A 16,554-nucleotide genomic window follows, 5' to 3' on the forward strand; every position below is an offset into this window, starting at 1 on the left:
TATTTTGGAGGGGGGGTGTTAAATATCCGCTCAGTAGTGCTGATATTCCAGCAAGTCCCGGCACCTCGTGTGGGTGAGTCACGAGCTCAAATCATTCCACAGTAAACACAGCCTGCTGCAGGGCTTGACTCTGTGCCTCTGTCAAAATTATGCATTTTCTGCTGGCTGCATTTGAACTATTTAAGTAGGTGACAAGGTACATATAGAATAACACCTCTAAGGAAATAGTAGCAGGAGATTGTAACATGAAATGCCAGGAGGGTTTAACACCAGGATAGATGTAGGGCTGTAGAGTCAGAGTCAGTCAGTCTCTCTCTCTCTCTCTCTCTCTCTCTCTCTCTCTCTCTCTCTCCCCTCCCTCCCCACACACACAGAAAGGCCAAGGGCTCATGTTTTTATCACCAAAAATCACCAAAAGCTGCCATGTTAATTAACGAGACCTGCACAGATCCGGAAAAGTTCATTTCACTTCTGCCCAATTCTGAAGCCCTGTCCATTTCCCATCCATCTGTCGGTCACTTCTCATAGACTTTCACTGTTGGGGTCCTGTTGAGCCCCAGGGGCTCCCCTGGACTGTCCTTACTAAGGCTCCAGGCTGGCACTCCGTCCTGCGTGGGCAGGTTGGTCATATGCCCATCTGCCCAGGGCAGTCTTGGCCTAGCGATTAGCAGCAACAGTTCTGCTCCTGAAAGTGTTCCTGTTGAATAGTAAGCTACCTGGCTGCCCTAAGCCTGCCCACACCTGGTCACAGGGACATGCAGCCTCCTTAGCTTCTACATACTCTGTGTACATTGAACCCTGCCCATAGAGGACCCAGCAGCTCTGCCACCGGGGCAGGCAGCCAGGCCCCTCTGAGACCTGTGCACTTCCTGAGTGGGTTCATGCCATCATGCAGGCGCTGGTGATGAGTGGCTTGGCAGGGACATATTAGGATAAGACTTATGCTTTAAGATGCCACCCATCTGCTCTGCGGAGAAGGGACGGGTGGCGGGAGATGCACAGGAGTGAGCAGATAGCACGAGAAGCTGGGAGACAAGCTGGGTGGGCTTTATCCAAGTCTGCTGAGTCCAGAGATCACCTCCACTGCCCTTCAGAAGCCAGCACAGTGGCCCTGATACAGGTGGAACCTCAGTGAATCCAAGTGTGCCAGCCGACATGGTGGGGTGAGAGATCTGGTCTCCACAGAAAGGATTCCAGGACACCCTTCCTGCTCCAGGTTCTTGCTCACAGCCAGTGAGCCTACTTTCTCAGGAATGAAGAAGGGAACCTGCCAGCTCATCCCCACACCCATGATTTGCACGGAAACATGTGTGAAAAGACTTTAATATAGAGTTGTGAAACACCCAGGTCCTATCCACCATCCCTTGGCTAGACAGGGAGCCTCCTTGAAACTGAAATCCAAAGACAAGTTTGCTATCATTATTCTCTTTACATTAGCCAGTAAATGAAGGTTCAGAATTCACGTGATTCTATAATAAAAATGCACAGAGTAGTCCCAAGCTAGGGTGCAGTGACATTATTATTAAGTCAGATGTGGAAAAAAGCCCCCAATATTCAGGAAACTCACTATTATAGTCGTCTTGGGTGGCCAGGACAACGTTTGGTATACTGTGTGGCTTATAAACAACAGACATCAGTTTATTCCTCACAGTCCTGGAGGCCAGAGGTCTAAGGTCAGGTGCCAGCATGGTTGGGGTCTGATGAGGGCCCTCTTCTGAGTCCCCACACTGTAGGAAGAAGGCGAGAGAGTTCTCTGAGGTCCCTTTCAGAAGGGCACCCATCCCATTTCTGTGGTTCTGCATCCCCACCAAGGCCCCGCCCCAGGGGCGGGGCCTCCAACACGGGCACCCAGGGGTGCAAACATCCAGCCCTCTGCACTCACAGCAGCTTGGGACCTCCCTACACACAGGCCTTTGTTTCCTCCTAGTCCCAAGTCAGATCCCTGGGTGAACTCACTGGTCCGAGCAGGTCTCATTAGTCAGTTGAGCAGAGAAACGGGAGCCAGAAACCTGGCAGGGCCCCCAGGCAAAGGAAGGAAGCCCGGCCAGGAAAGGGAGCCAGCCTGAGTGGTGTGCAGTACCTGCCCTGGCCTGTCCTTCCTGCCCATCTCCCTGGCAGCCCCCCTGGGATGCCCTGGCGGCCAGACCAGGGCTGGGGAGGTGCAGAGAGAGAAGGCGAAGGTAGCAGTCGATGCTCCTGCCTGTAGGAGTCTGATACGGCCTGGACCGACGGGGCGTTTTAACTTTGGCAGGATCTAGGGGGCTTTGTCTGGGCAATCTCACGGTGGCAAGTGCTGAGCTAGTCAAGTTGCAGAGCAAGGGAGGGGAGGGTGCCCCCTGAGCGCATTCCGACTGCATCCCTGGGTGTTCTCATGGGGACCACTCCAGTGCTCCTTCCTTGCCAATACCCGCTCCTTTCAGAGGGCTTCCTATCTGAGCCAGTCAACTCCGTGGAGGAAAGAGAGGCTCCGCTGAGTCGCACCCTTCTTTTAAAGTTCAAAGCGGTGCCCAAATGTTCTCGTTTATTCTTTCTGATTTTTCCTTTGAATACAAATGTCCTCCTTGAGGCTGAACATGGGGAGCCCTTTCCTGGAGATGGCGGGGCGCAGGGGAACGGCAGCTGTGCGCTCCTTGCAGGTCTTCCCGAGCTCCCATCTGCAGCTCCCTTTCGTGTTTTCTTAAAGCATCTGCCTTTGAAGCCATGTGGGCCTGGAGCGCAGCCCCTGCAGGTCCCTCCCGTCGTCTGTCAACAGCCATTGGGGGCTTCACCCAGCGCAGGCCCTAGAAGGGGTCGGAAGGCAGCTGCGAAGGCAGGAACCCTTCAGGAGGAGCCAGGGCTCAGAGGCTCCTGCCCACCCTCGTTGTCAAAACCGGCTCCAATGCTGCCCTGAAAACTGCCCCCACTGAGGTGTTGGTGGGACTCTGTGCCATGTCTCAGGACTTCTCAGACACAAGGACAGAAACACAGGAACAGCTCAGCACCTAAAGAAAGCCTTGGGCACCTGTGTCTCGAGGGAATTCACTTGGAACAAGCCCCTAAGACAGAAATCGCCTATGTCACGTCATGTCGCTCTGCTAACTGCCCTCTCCTCAGGGCTCTGAAAAGGAGGTTGACACTTGTTGCCTCCCAACTTGATTTTCAGCCCAGGAGAGCATTTTCCTCAAATCTCGAATTTCCATCAGAATGAAGTGCCCCTGTGGCTTGTGGCTCATCCCCATGATTGCTGAACATCCCACATGGAACCCACCCTGACTCTGGGCCATGGGTTCTCAGTGACTAGCACCTGCAGGAGGCCAGGCTTGACTCACAAAAAAAGGATGAAGTGTTGATTCCTGCTTGACCAAGCCTGTTCCACATCCTTTTCAATTAAAGTTAACACCTGTTGCTTGTCAGTCTCAATGGCAAATCCAGCGCTACCTGCCTGGGTTTCTACAGAACTGAGAAAGTTCCAGTCACTCAGTCCCTTACGAGAGAGTAGGTTGTCTTGGGACTTAACACATGTGGAGATGTGATTCATCTATTCTCGGCGCACACACACAATTATAAACACATATGCATATCTATTTATTTCTCTAAGTGTGCCTTTAAGTGCATTGGCTTTGTTTGGGCGCTGTTGCTCACTGACATTTAAGTATAAAACACACACAAAGAAATGTGAAGAACCCTGTGTGATGGACAGGTGTCTCCAGGGACAGGCGACAGGGAGGAAGAGATGGAAATGTCGGATGTCCATGAGGCTCCGTGGCTGTCTGCGGGAGGAAAGAAAATGATATTCTAATCCGATGGAAAACCTGGGCCCTTTCTAATTACAGTCTGTCCAGGTTCCGTTTAGACCATGGGTACTGTGGGAGTAGTTTGCATCTAAATTAAAATTGAACTTCAAAGCAGTTGGATGAGGTCAGCATTTCTATGGACAGAAAAATATGACAGACAGGTTAGTAATTACCAGGGAGCTCTGCACCAGGGGCGAAGAGCAGAAAAAGGAATGATAATGACAATAAAACAGGCGAGGGCGCCCTCGCCCGGAGGAGGGGACTCCAGCTGGAGGCCAGAAGCTGACCTCGCAACACTTGCTCTTCTGTGCCACACAGTGAGCGCGGGTGCTGCGGATGTGGGTGTTACAATGTAGTGTGATTTTTCCATTATTTTTGTGAATTATGTATGTAAATATTTAAGATATATATAGAATAACACAAACAATATTATTATAGTATAAAGGGAGCTGGGGATGTGCCTTGGTGACTGAGCACTTGCCTATCATGTGCAAGGCCCTGGGTTCAGTCCCAGCACCATGAAGAAAAAAAAATAACTCATCTCCCTAGAAAGGGTCTGAGTTTGACCTCAGCAGTTACACGGCTCTGGTGTGGGCCCCCTTTGATGCTCGCTTTGGTCTCCTAAATCTCTATGGAGTCATTAATAAATGGCTGTGTCCTCACCACCATGTGACAGTTCAGGGCATGATGTAAGGCACAGAACTGAGTCAGCTTTAGGACTCTGTTTTCTGTGTATTAAACTAAATTTGGCCTGAGGATGCTTCCACACTCGAGTCTTTAAAGAACAAACTGCAACCTGACTTGGGGGCTGACCAGTTGAAGTCTCCCTAGAACTTGACTCTTCAAACACTGGCATCTCACCCAATCGCAGCAGCAGGGGCTGGTGGGTCCCAGCAGCCACTGGTCAGAGCGAGGGAGAGCCCAGGCTGAGGCCAGTTAAACCATCCATGCCTCTCTTCTGTTGTGGGTCCATAATGCAGCCTCACCACCCTTGCTCAAATAAACTCTGCTAAATATAGCCCATCTAAAGATTTTCTTCTAATAGTTACTTCTCTAGAATAAAAGTTGCAATTGTGGTGGGAAGTTGTCTGAGTGACTTCAGAACTGTTTGGCCATGGGGCAATGCTGGGCATCAGATTCATATTCCTCCCAGATGGGCAGCCTGGAGTCAGCATACCTGGCTGCTTCAGAGGGCTCGGTTTCTGTTCACCTGCAAGCCATGATCACAGCTGCCAACAGAGTGTGAGGAGTGAGGACCCACCCAACAGTAGCAATGCCCCAGGAAGGAGGGTCAGCCGGGCCTGTCCTTTTCAGCCAGCATGTCCTTCCCTTCACTTGACTTAAATGTGGGGAATCACAGGCGTGGAAGGGCGCCTGGCATGCTAACTCTGTCTGTCTCATCCTCCTGGTTCCTGAACTTGGTGTGTTCAGTTTCTCCAGACCGAGGACAGCCAAAGACAGTAATTACAGCTTATCTGGAAAGACGAGTCAGCAAGAAGAATGCTAATGCCCTCACCCTGCCCACCACAGCCTCATCTGTGGACACCGAGCAGGTGCCATCAAAATTGATGTCTGTTTCTTTTAGTAGATCTTTCATTAATGAAAGATGCTTCCCTCCATCTATCAAAGCTGGATCCTTCACCATACATCAGATGGATTTCCATAAGCTACATTATGTGTGTGCCCACGTACAATGCCACGCGATCTTGAAAAAGCAAGTAGTCGGACAAGATCTGACCATGTGCATCCCCTACTCTTCCCTCGTGGCTGCTGCTAAGTAACTATGGCGCTCTTGAATTTTCTTGATCCTCAACTCCCTTGGTAAGAGATGGTTGAGATAGTTGTCCAGGAGCTCTGTGGCTTGGGAGATAGAAAAGGATCCCAGGGTCCAGATGACCTCGGGAGGAGCTCTTTGCCTGTGACGTGTTGTACACGTGCTTGGGGAGTTCCGCTGGAGAAAAATCTCTGTGGCCCTAGAGCTGGGTTCTACTGTTGTCCCAAGAGGGTTGAGTGGGATGAGTCTCTGAAGCCAGAGGTGAAGGTACAGTCCCACACCAAGCATGTGAGTGCCCCGCTCAGGGATGCACTTCTGGAAGTGTTCCCCATCTTGACCAGGATAGAGGGTGCCTGGGGGTAGGCTGTGTGGTGCATGGGTGTAGGTTGGGTGGGAAAATAGTTTATCAACAAAAAACAAAACAAACACCCTTGTTAAAAATCCTTGACTGTGACCAGACTTCCCCCCCATCCTTCCTCCCTAATAAAACCAGGGGAGGCTCTTGGGGGAGGAACACTTACTTACACAGCCTTTGCAGGCAGGAATGAGAATCTGGGCCAGGAGAGGAGGGCAAAGTCCCCCCTGCGCAGGCATGTGCCCCCTTCTGCAGAGCACCCACCTGGGCTTGGCCAGGCGAGAGCTGAGGATGGGCAGTGGGGAAGGACTGGCTTGGCTCCTCTCAACTTGCCAGGGGGAAACTGTGTCAGCTGAACTCCTGGCCGGCCACCCCTGACTTCAGTGTCCTCACCCATTCCTCTCCACGTGCTGCATGTCCCCACCATCTACGTCCACCTTGACCACAGAAGGCTGGGCAGCACCTGCTCATCTGGCCCAGGCTTATTCCACCTGCAGCGACACCCACCTCTGGCTGCCAGGTGCTTCTTTTGTTCCAGGCAGAACCCTCTACTAGGTTAGCGGTGACCTGTGGAGGTCCCAGCAAGCAACCCGCAGCCAGAGGCCAAGCTGCAGGATCCCTCAGTGCTGACCACCAATCCCATCCCTGAGAAACTGAGCAGGTCTTTGGTGACCTTGCCTGGAGACAGCAGCCAAGGCCCAGGTCACTCTGGTGACATGGGAGAGAGAGGCAGGCAATGACTTGGTCAGTATATGGTCCACCCAGCAGAGGCCAGGAAGAGCACTGGCCAGAGGTTTTATACTTAAGTGAAAGAAAATGATCAGACTCATGGCCAGCTCAGCCTGATGCCCAAAGCCCACAGGCATCCACGGAAGCCAGCTCTTTGAACGTGTCCTACGCTGTAAGTTTAGCAGCAGGAGTTAACATCTGGCCAGGCCCACCTCTTTATGTGAGGCTATAAGAGGCCATCTCAAAGCACAACCAGAAAGAGGGTCTGAGCTTTCTTTTGGAACGTGGTTGTCGGCTCACCTTTAAAGATGAATGTGAAAACAAGAAGAAAAGTTCAAAGAAAAGTTCTGTGTTGGATTTATAAATTTATAGGTGGACTCTCCACATGTCATGGCAAATTTGTCCCCCCAGCTTCTCCAGTCATACCATGTGGCATGTGGGTAATATCTACTCAGAACTCACAGTGCGCACACTCAGAAGAGACACTGTTTTCCAGTGGCTCCAGGCAAAATCCTAGGATGGCTCTTAGTGACTTGTGTTTGGTCACATACCCATCAGGAAAAGGATACTTTGTCATCCAGGCCAGTATGACAGTGTGGATTGACATCGATGTGAACCCCAAAACTATAGATGATAGAGTTGAGGTTTCCTCAAAGAAAAAGTGAGGAAAAGGTAGAATAAATGCTAAGCAAGCAAAAACTCTAAGGGATGAGTATAAATCTCCTTGAAAAACAGTACCCAGTGTTCTGGCTCAGATTTAAACCACTGTCACAGCTTAAATAAGCACTGTCATGTTTTGGATATAAGGTGTCCCTTAAAAGTTCCTGCATTCATGAAAGAGGTGAATAATTAAATTCTGAGAGCTGTAAGCTAATCAGTGGGTTAAAGTCATTTGAGGGATTAATAATTTGAATGGGCTAACTGGGTTGTAACTGTAGACAGGTACCATGGGACCAGAGGAAGCGGGTCACTGGGGGCATACCCCTGGAGATTGTATCTCCTCCCTCTCCCTTTCTCTCTTTCCTGGCTGCCATGAGCTTATCAGTGTTCCTCTGCCCCACCCTCTTCCACGAGGCTCCACCCACCTGGGGCCTGGAGCAATGCAGCCAGCTGACCGTGGACTGAACCTCTATAACAGTAAACCCAAGATAAAAGTTTTCTCCTCTGAGTTGTTCTGGTCAGGGATTTTGGTCAAAGCAACAAAAACTTAACTAACACAGAAATTGGTACAAGAAGTGGGGTCGCTGCGGTGACTAACCTGACCGTGTGGTTCAGAAGCCTTTGGAGCTGTTTTGGGGGAGGAGTTGGAGAGCCAGGAGCTGCAGGCTGGGGAGCCTCAGCCTGTTGTCTGCAGAGCTTGATGGGCGGTTCTGGTGGGAGCTCAGAAGACCCGGACACCAGAGTTTTCTCAGGATGCAGGCCCACATCTCATTCCTCTGCCACCAATTCTGCACACTGGTGGGCAGCAGTGGCCCTTGACCATCAGTAAATGTCCTTCAAAGGGTCCAGCTGTACCACTTCCACAGGAGAGAGCAACTCAATAAAGAAAGGACCTCAGCCCAGGGGCACGAGAGCTTAGCCAAGTGTTTCAGTCAGCTTTTTCACTGCTGTGACAAAGGACCCAACCAGCACAATTATAGAGGAGGGAGGGTTGATTTGAGGGCTCAGTTTCAGAGGTCTTAGTTCAGAGAAGGCCAGCTCCATCCTCAGGACTCGAGGTGAGGCTGGAGAGGGTGGCCAAGGGAAGCAGGTCACGTCTCGGTGACCAGGAAGTAGAGAGAGAGACCCCACTTGCCAGTTACAAATATATACCCAAAGCCACACCCTAATGCCCACACCCCAGCCACACCCCGCCACTTCAGTTACCACTCAGTTAATCCCTATCAGGGGGTTAATTCACTGATTGGGTTAAGACTCTGACAACCAAGTCTTTCCCCTTGAACCATCTTGCATTGTCTCACACGTGAGCTCTTGGGGGACACGTCACATCCAAACTATAACACCAAGGATGTGGGAGGGCAATGGCACCAGTGATGGCCTCTGATGGCTTTGACTTCTGGTCGGGGCTACCAGCTCGCCATCCAGATTCTTGGCATGAGGTCGGAACAAACCTGTCTGCATCGCTGAGTGTACCTGTGCTCACAAGTCCCTGGGCCTGGCCAGCCTTCCACGCCTAACCTCCCTCTTCCCTTGGCCTGCGGCACCCCAGCTACCAACCTGCCCCTCCCCAGCGCACCACCTCCTTCTCTGCCTTAGGTCTTTGCAGACACTCTCTCCCTGGCCTGGGAACCTCCACTTCTCTCTGCACGTCTGGTTCTCCCGCCATTCAGGTCTCTGTTCAAACTCATGTTCAGAGCCCTCGGTCCTAAACATCCATCTGCAGTGTCACCCCAGTGTTGAGAGCCACAGCCGAAGGGGCCCCAGCAAACTTCCAGCTGCCAGCAAACTTCCAGCTGCCGGCTGATGATTGGCTCACAGCGGCCCCAGCAACATCTAGCTGATTGGCTCCTCTGCGGTGATGCTCATTGGGCTGTTTCCCTGCCCTTTCAGACCACGGAGCTGCTCATTGGGGGACTTTTTTGGCTCCGCCCACATGACCCAGCCAATCGGCCTCAAGAGCAGGAGGATTGTGGGAGGTGGAGAGAAGCTTGTGTGAGAAAGAGAGGCTTGTGGAAAGCCGGTGGTGGCAGTTGAGGCTCTGAGGGTTTTTCCTGAGAGGCTGTTTTGTTTGGCGTGTGTGGTTCTAAAAATAAAGTTAGTTTCTTTTGACAAGTGGCTCCTGATTGTGCCCAGCCAGACTGCGGCACCCAGCGTTAGTCCCTGGAACCGCTCAGATTTGCCTTCTTGGCAGCACACACCAGCAGGGCCTTTCCTGGTGATTAGCTGGGTTGTCATCTTGGTCTCACTGCTGGACCTTACACTCCAGCTAAGCAGGGCTCTCTGTCCCCCGCGACGCTGCTCTCTGGGACCTCGGCAGGGCAGACTGGCCCCTTGGTCAATGGCATGCCCTTGGTCTTCACAGGATTTCCACCGTGCCACCATGGAAACAGAGGCAGAGCACAGAGTGGTGAGCACATGGCACCCTTGGAGAAAGTGACAGAGATGGAGTCGGAACCAAATGCGGTTTTCTGCATCACTAGAACCATCTGCCCGAGCATTTGATGCTCCTCTCTGTCCAGTTTTGGGAGAGGAGTCTTCTACAGCAAACCAACCTCATTGTTTTGACTGATTCTAATAAGGTATACTTTATGTCTTTAAAAAGCACACCAGCTACATCTACACAAAGCCTAGACCCTAGACACAGAGGAAACCACCACAATTAAGATACACACACTTTCATCTCCCCAAAGCCTCCCGCCCCTCTCTGCCTGTCCCTCCAGCTGCTCCTGGCCCTGAGCTGCTACTATTTTATTTCTGACACAATAAATTAGTCTTCTATCTCAAGAAAACTAAAATAAATGGAATAATATTGGATTATTTTGGGTCTGAATTCTTTCTGTTTGTGCAACCATTATCGCCAAATTTATAATCAGCCTCTTTCTGTGGTGGAGTTATGATATTCCATTGTATGTTTATTTCATTTTTAATATCTATGTATAAAAGGTGTCACTTCTCATGGACTCGTTACTGGGATGTGGGTGTCTCTGCTGTCCTAAATCAGCCTCAGCCCTAGGCAGGGTCTATTCGGGCAGGGAGCTCCAGAGCTCCTTTCTCCTGTGGTGGTGTCCAGTCTCTGCCTCCCCATGTGTATGCCAGGCCACCCTAGCGAAAGCTGCCCTGGCTTCAGTCTTCCCCCAGCACCTGTCTAAGGTCCAGGGAAGGACTTCCATGTTATCTGGACCCCCGTGTGTCTGGGGCCCGCAGCTTCTCCAGACTGTCCTGCCCACTCATGCATGGTCTTTAGCCACTCCTGAACATCTTCACTGGCCACCCCTGGCCACCCGCAGGACAGCCACCTCTTCATCCCACATTCTAACAGGTGAAAGCGTCTGGTCATCCTGTCTCTCTGTGAAGGTTCCCATCCTTTCCTAGGATTCAGTTTATTTGGTAGCCTCCAAACCTCGGCACTCTGATGGAAATGGGAACATTTCAGATTGTGTAGGTGACCTGGCCTTTCCTGGTACCAGGTGAGGTGTTCTTGGCCCCTGTCTAAATCCTAAGCAGAGGGGGAAAGGCTCATTCTTAGCATTTCTTTCTCCAATTCTTCACATGTCTATGTTTCTATTCTGGGTTCCTCTTTTCACTGAAACCAGATATGTCACTCGGTTCCGATTTGCAAGACCTGAGCATGTACCTGAGCACAAGACTGACCCCAGAAGGATGACAATTGTCATCTAGGCACTTGAGCTAAGAATGCTGAGCTTCAAATCTGGGAATGTGTCAATTTAAAACATCACCTAAGACATATAATACTCTGTGGCGAGGTATTACTCCATGCCAAGATTGAAATGTCCACATCTTCAATATGATATAGAGCTAGGACTCCATGTGAGTTTTCTAACATATAAAGAGCCCTAAAAAATTTAAAAAAATATTAACAAATATTATGAAAAGATGATTCATCAAAGAACAAATACCAATAAGCAATATTGAGCAAAAAAGACTCAACTTCAACAGTAACAAGTCCTTGTACAGTGTAGTCCTTCCTCTGTCTCCTCCGGGACCTGAAGACACCAAAATCAAGGGTGCTCAAGTCCCGTATATGAAGTAGCATGGCATTTGCCTAGAACCTGTGCATGTCCTGTTCCTTAAATCATCTCTAGATCACACCACATGCCTGATACAACACAAATGCTGTGTAAACAGCTGTTATTTAGGGAACAGCGAGAGGAATGAAGGTCTGTACGTGCTCAACACAGATGGAGTTTTTAGAAATACTTGCAATCCAAGGTCAACTGAATCCTCAGATGAGAATTCATGGATAGAGAGGGCCAAGTGCACTCGGCAAGGTATCAATTAGAGACGAAAATGTTAAACATGCACGTCTGTAGGTATACAGCTAATGTCTGATATTATCTAATACTGAAATAGTTACAAAAAGACAAAAAATCGTGCTTGATGCCAGGAAGTGTCACAGCCATTTGCAAGGCCACGTTCACAGTTTTGTGCGTTAAGAATGTTAAAAACCGGCATTTCAACCTTGACCCATCTTTTTTACATCTCAACCTGAACGCTATGGAATTGATCATGGATTGCAAACAATGTTTTAGTTCAAATATGTTCACTCATCCACTGTTTATGATAATGAAATGCTGGGCAATCTGCATCTAACAACACGGGACGGGTTCCATCATAACTTGCAAATGAGAAAACTGTGAGGTAAATATCAAAAGCCAACAATCGGCTGGGGATGTAGCTCAGCTGGTAGAGTGCTTGCCTTGCATGCACAAGGCCTTGGGTTCAATCCCCAGCACCACAAAAACAAAACATAAAGACCAACAGTTTCTACTGGGCTCACTCAGTGAGGTAAATAAAATCTAAATTAGGTGCCAATACCTACAAAAATTATTTCGCACATAAAATTTCAGAATGAGGGCTTCTCTTCAAAAAGCAGGGGATATCTGGAATTCTCTATTCCAAAATCAAACAATAATAATAGTAATGATAATAAAAATCATCAAAAAGAAATAGTCACCATAATTAGTAAAACCAGAAACCCGGTTGCAGCTGGTATATTGTCCCCTTTAGACTGACCACCACTTTCCAGGTCTCCGGGATGCCCCCGTCATTCATTCCACCATGCCCATTATTTTTATAAATTTACTTTACCTGTATGAATCCCATCAGCACTTGGACTATGACCCAGGGATTAAAAGCCAATAGCACCTCATGCAGTGAAGTGCTAGTCACCCATTAACCAGGTGACAAGAGGGTCCCACTTCACTGTATACGTGATTCCTCCACGGCATGTCTCTGTATTAGTCTTTTAGGCTACATCACAAATGATCATCTCTGACACAAGATCATTCTCTCACACAGGCACAGAATAACTTGGCCCTCTGCTCAGGGTCTCAAAGATGACAATAGGTGTCAGCCAGGTCTGGAGTCTTATTTAAGACTGGAGCTCTTCCAAGTTCATGACTGTAGGCAGAATCCCTTTCTTGTGGCTGAAGAACTCATGCTGAGTTGTTTCTTTAAGGCCAGCAAGGAAGTGTCCATTGCTGTGTCCAGCCTCTGAGCACAGGAAAGTCCTTAGCCTCCTTGTAAGGTCTCACCTGATTAGGGCAGGCCTGCCATGGATGCCTCTCATTTGATTTCCTCAAAGTCAACTGATTAGAGATTTTAATTATGCCTGCAAAATTCCTTGACCTTTGTCACATACGTAAACATATCTGTAGGTCTCACTCACATGCAAGATGACCATATCTACCAAGGAGTAAGGTTCTTCCAGGCCAACTTAGAAGGCCAGTGGTCCCCACAGTGCTAAATGCATTTTTTTTTTTTTGCCAAGAACAAATGACCGAAAAGAAACATACCAAAATTTTAACCCCAGTTTCCTCCGACTGTGAAATGATATATCCATTTTCTCTCCTCTTTGTAGGTGTCTGTATTTTCCAAATCTTCTATGGGAAATGAACTTGGGCAATAAGAGGTGGGGGAGGCCCCAGCAGGTGACAGAATCCTGTTTATGTGATTGGAGCTCCAAAAACTAGTCAAGCCTGAAGCCCTGAACGTACACACAGGCTGATAAATTTTCCCTTGGAAAAAAGAATAATAAACAATTTCAAAGCTTTTCCTTTTTCTCCTCCTGCATCTGTAAAGAACAATGACACTGGAAATGAAGCCAGTGGGCACGCGACACTATCACCTATTGGCTTTGCCAGCCCTCTGCTGGGGAGCTGCACGCAGGCCTGCTCTGCACAGCCAGCCTTTCCTGGGCCGGGGGCCACTTGCTTGTGTTTATTTTTCAGTTTGACCTACTTTCCAATCCTAAAGCTGGCGAGAATGGACAGGGGCAGGCCGCCTCTGCAGATGCAGGGGGAACACAAGGAGAGGTCAGGGCCCTGATGGCGCCTGGCGACTCTCAAAGCCGGTGAAGTGTAGCAAGGCGAAGCCCAGCAGCAGCAGTGGCCTGTGGAACGCGGCCAGGGAGATCAGAGCACGGTTCCAGCGAAAATGAGCTGAGAGAGACTTTTAGGAAAGATCCTTTATTTTGATGGAAATCTGATACAGTAATTGGATTTTGCAAAAGTTTGTTGTGAATAAAGCATCTTCATGACAAGCTTCCAAACTCAGAAATTTGCAGCCAAAAGGTATTTACCAGTCCATAGGTTAGGAAATGGAATTAGAAGAAGATGGCGGCTGAGGGCAGAGAGAGAAAGAAACAGCTCACTGATTGATTACAGCCCTGTCTGCCCTCCAAAGCCATTTGCTATCACAGCTTTTTGGTCAATAAAAAGCTACTTTAAGCGTTGCTTCCTCCTCTGCGGAGGTGAGTACATATTTGTCTTGAGTGTGCAAATAATCTCATTTTCAGCTACTCCAGCACCAAGAGGTGGAGGCTGGGACTGTGCAGAAAACTCTCGTGGTCACCCAGCGTGATGTCCAGTTCTAAATATTGGGCACCCAGACTGCCTTTCCTGGGCTTGGAAAATGTGGTCCGTGCGGCCCACTGGCTGGCCTCCCCCAGAGGAAAATCTAAAGCTCTTGTTTCCCAGGTGCCCCTTTGTTAGCTCTTACATTTTTCTCCTGGTTGACAAAATAGAGGAGGTTTTTAACAAACCTTTTTTCATAGATGACTAAAAATTGCCTATTACATTTTGGACAGTGGAAAATAAAAACACTCTTTTAAAAAAATTCATTCTGCACAAAGGAAACTTATTTTTAACCCCTGGCATGCTGCATTAGGTCCTTGAGCTATTTTCTGTTTGAATTGGAAGCCTTGGAGGATGCACAGGCTGGGAGCCCGTGGGGTCTGCAGGACACTCACGGGGGGAAAGTAACTCATTATGCCACGCAAGTCCTGTCCCTGACTCTGTTTCAGAAGGAAGGAGGTTCTCTGGAGCTCTGTGTCCGTGGGTGAGGCTGCAGCTGCCGATTATGCTAATTCCTGCTTACTTGCAAATAGGCCTGTGTTTATTTTGTGCCTCACCAGCTGCCCACAAAGACATTTTGGGAATGATTCCCATATTTAAAGGCAGACTGTTCTGGTGTCCTACTGTGAGCTGCCCCTGCAGGAAGCCCACCAGGGACTGTGGGGAGAGCGCTGGTGTGGGAGAGGTGGGCTGGGGGGCTCTCCTGTCACCTCACCACCCCTGTCTCTCCCCTCACCTGTGGGCGATCTCACACCAGCTAGAGGCTCTCCCAGCTCCAGCTCCTCCCCAGGAGCCTAACTTGCTGCCCCCTCCCCCCCCCCCCCCCCCCCCCCCCGTTTCTTGTGGATGGGGGAAGGTCTCCTTCATGGTGGTTAGGGATGGTGAGGATTTCACTGCTTCATGATAGAAGTTGGAGGAAACATACTTTCAAAGTGGAAATTCTAACATCTCCAGAGACTCACCGTCCCCTTGGCTTTGAAAGCCTGCTTGCTTTCCATCAGGCTGGGAAGCAGACGAGGTTTCAGAGGCAGATAACGGTGTTCCTGATCTCGCTTTAGGGCCGTGCTTTCTACGTTACAGTCCAGATTGGGTTTTGTTTAATTTTGTAGAAGAAATAGAGGGGATTTTACTTAGGTTTGGAACAGGTATTATTTAAAATAAAAACAAGAGTTAGTAAATCAAAAAGCGTTGAATTTCTATTGATTTTGTTCCAACTATTGTTGCTGCTCAGCCATCTTTACAGTTCAGTGGATTTAGGTCTAAGAAGCTCTTGGGCCCTCTCCCCATGTCCGTGCAAACACACTCACCTCTCAGGGACCCGTGGCCTACCTTCACAGGCTCCATCTCCATTTCATCAAGAACAATGTAGCAGAGGAAGAGCCCGTGTGCTTAAGGCTCCCTTGAAAGAGACCATGGCACCCCTGAAGCCTCGTGAAGGTCACACCACAGACCGCCTGAGGCAGGACTCAGCGCCAAGCACCAGCCCCTCCAGAGCCCTCCTACCCCATACGACGAAGACACCTTCAATGGGTGATTGTTCCAGTACTACCTCCTCGTCGCCATCTCTGGGTGGAGCCTTGTGCTGACCTCTGGGACAAACCAACTAGATCCTTCCCTAAAGGAACTAAGAGAGTAAGAAACACCAACAAATCATGGTCGGCCCTCACCCTGGGTGGAATGGGATGAGCAAAGCTGGGAATGCTTTTTACAGTGTGTGGGGCAGAGGTGATTGGTAACAGTTAATGTTAAGCAGGAGTAATGAGTGGGGATGGTGTGTGAAGGAGTTTCAAGGAAAGCTCAATACTTCTGTGGAGAACCTACATTACATGGATCCAGATGTGTATCTTACCACTACCACCCGTTAACTGTGTGCATTAGTCTATTTTTCATACTATAACATAATGCCTGAAGCCAACTACTTATGAAGAAAAAAAGCTTTGGGGGCTCATGTAAATATGATCAATTGATCTTTGACAAGGAAGCAAAGGCAACGCAATGGGGAGAAGAGATCCATCTTTTCACCAAATGGCATGGGCACATCTAGACTTCCACATGCAAATAAAAAATAGAAAAGAATCTAAACACAGACCTTGCACTCTTCAAGAACATTAACTCAGGACGATGTAGACATAAATGTGAACTTGAAACTCCTAGAAGATAACATAGGAGAAAAAGCTGGATGGCTTTGGTTGTGGTGACAACATTTCAGATTCAACACCCAAGAATGACCAAGAAAAGAAAACTGGTGAGCTGGATTTCATTAAAATTAAACCTGCCCTTTGGAAAACACTGCCAATAAAATAAGAATGCAGGCCATGGGCTGGCAGGAAGTATTTGCAAAAGAAATATTTCATAGAGACTTGTTATCCAAATATGCAAAGAATTCTT

The sequence above is a fragment of the Marmota flaviventris genome, chromosome 1 (genome assembly GCF_047511675.1).
Source record: "Marmota flaviventris isolate mMarFla1 chromosome 1, mMarFla1.hap1, whole genome shotgun sequence".
Classification (NCBI taxonomy): domain Eukaryota; kingdom Metazoa; phylum Chordata; class Mammalia; order Rodentia; family Sciuridae; genus Marmota; species Marmota flaviventris.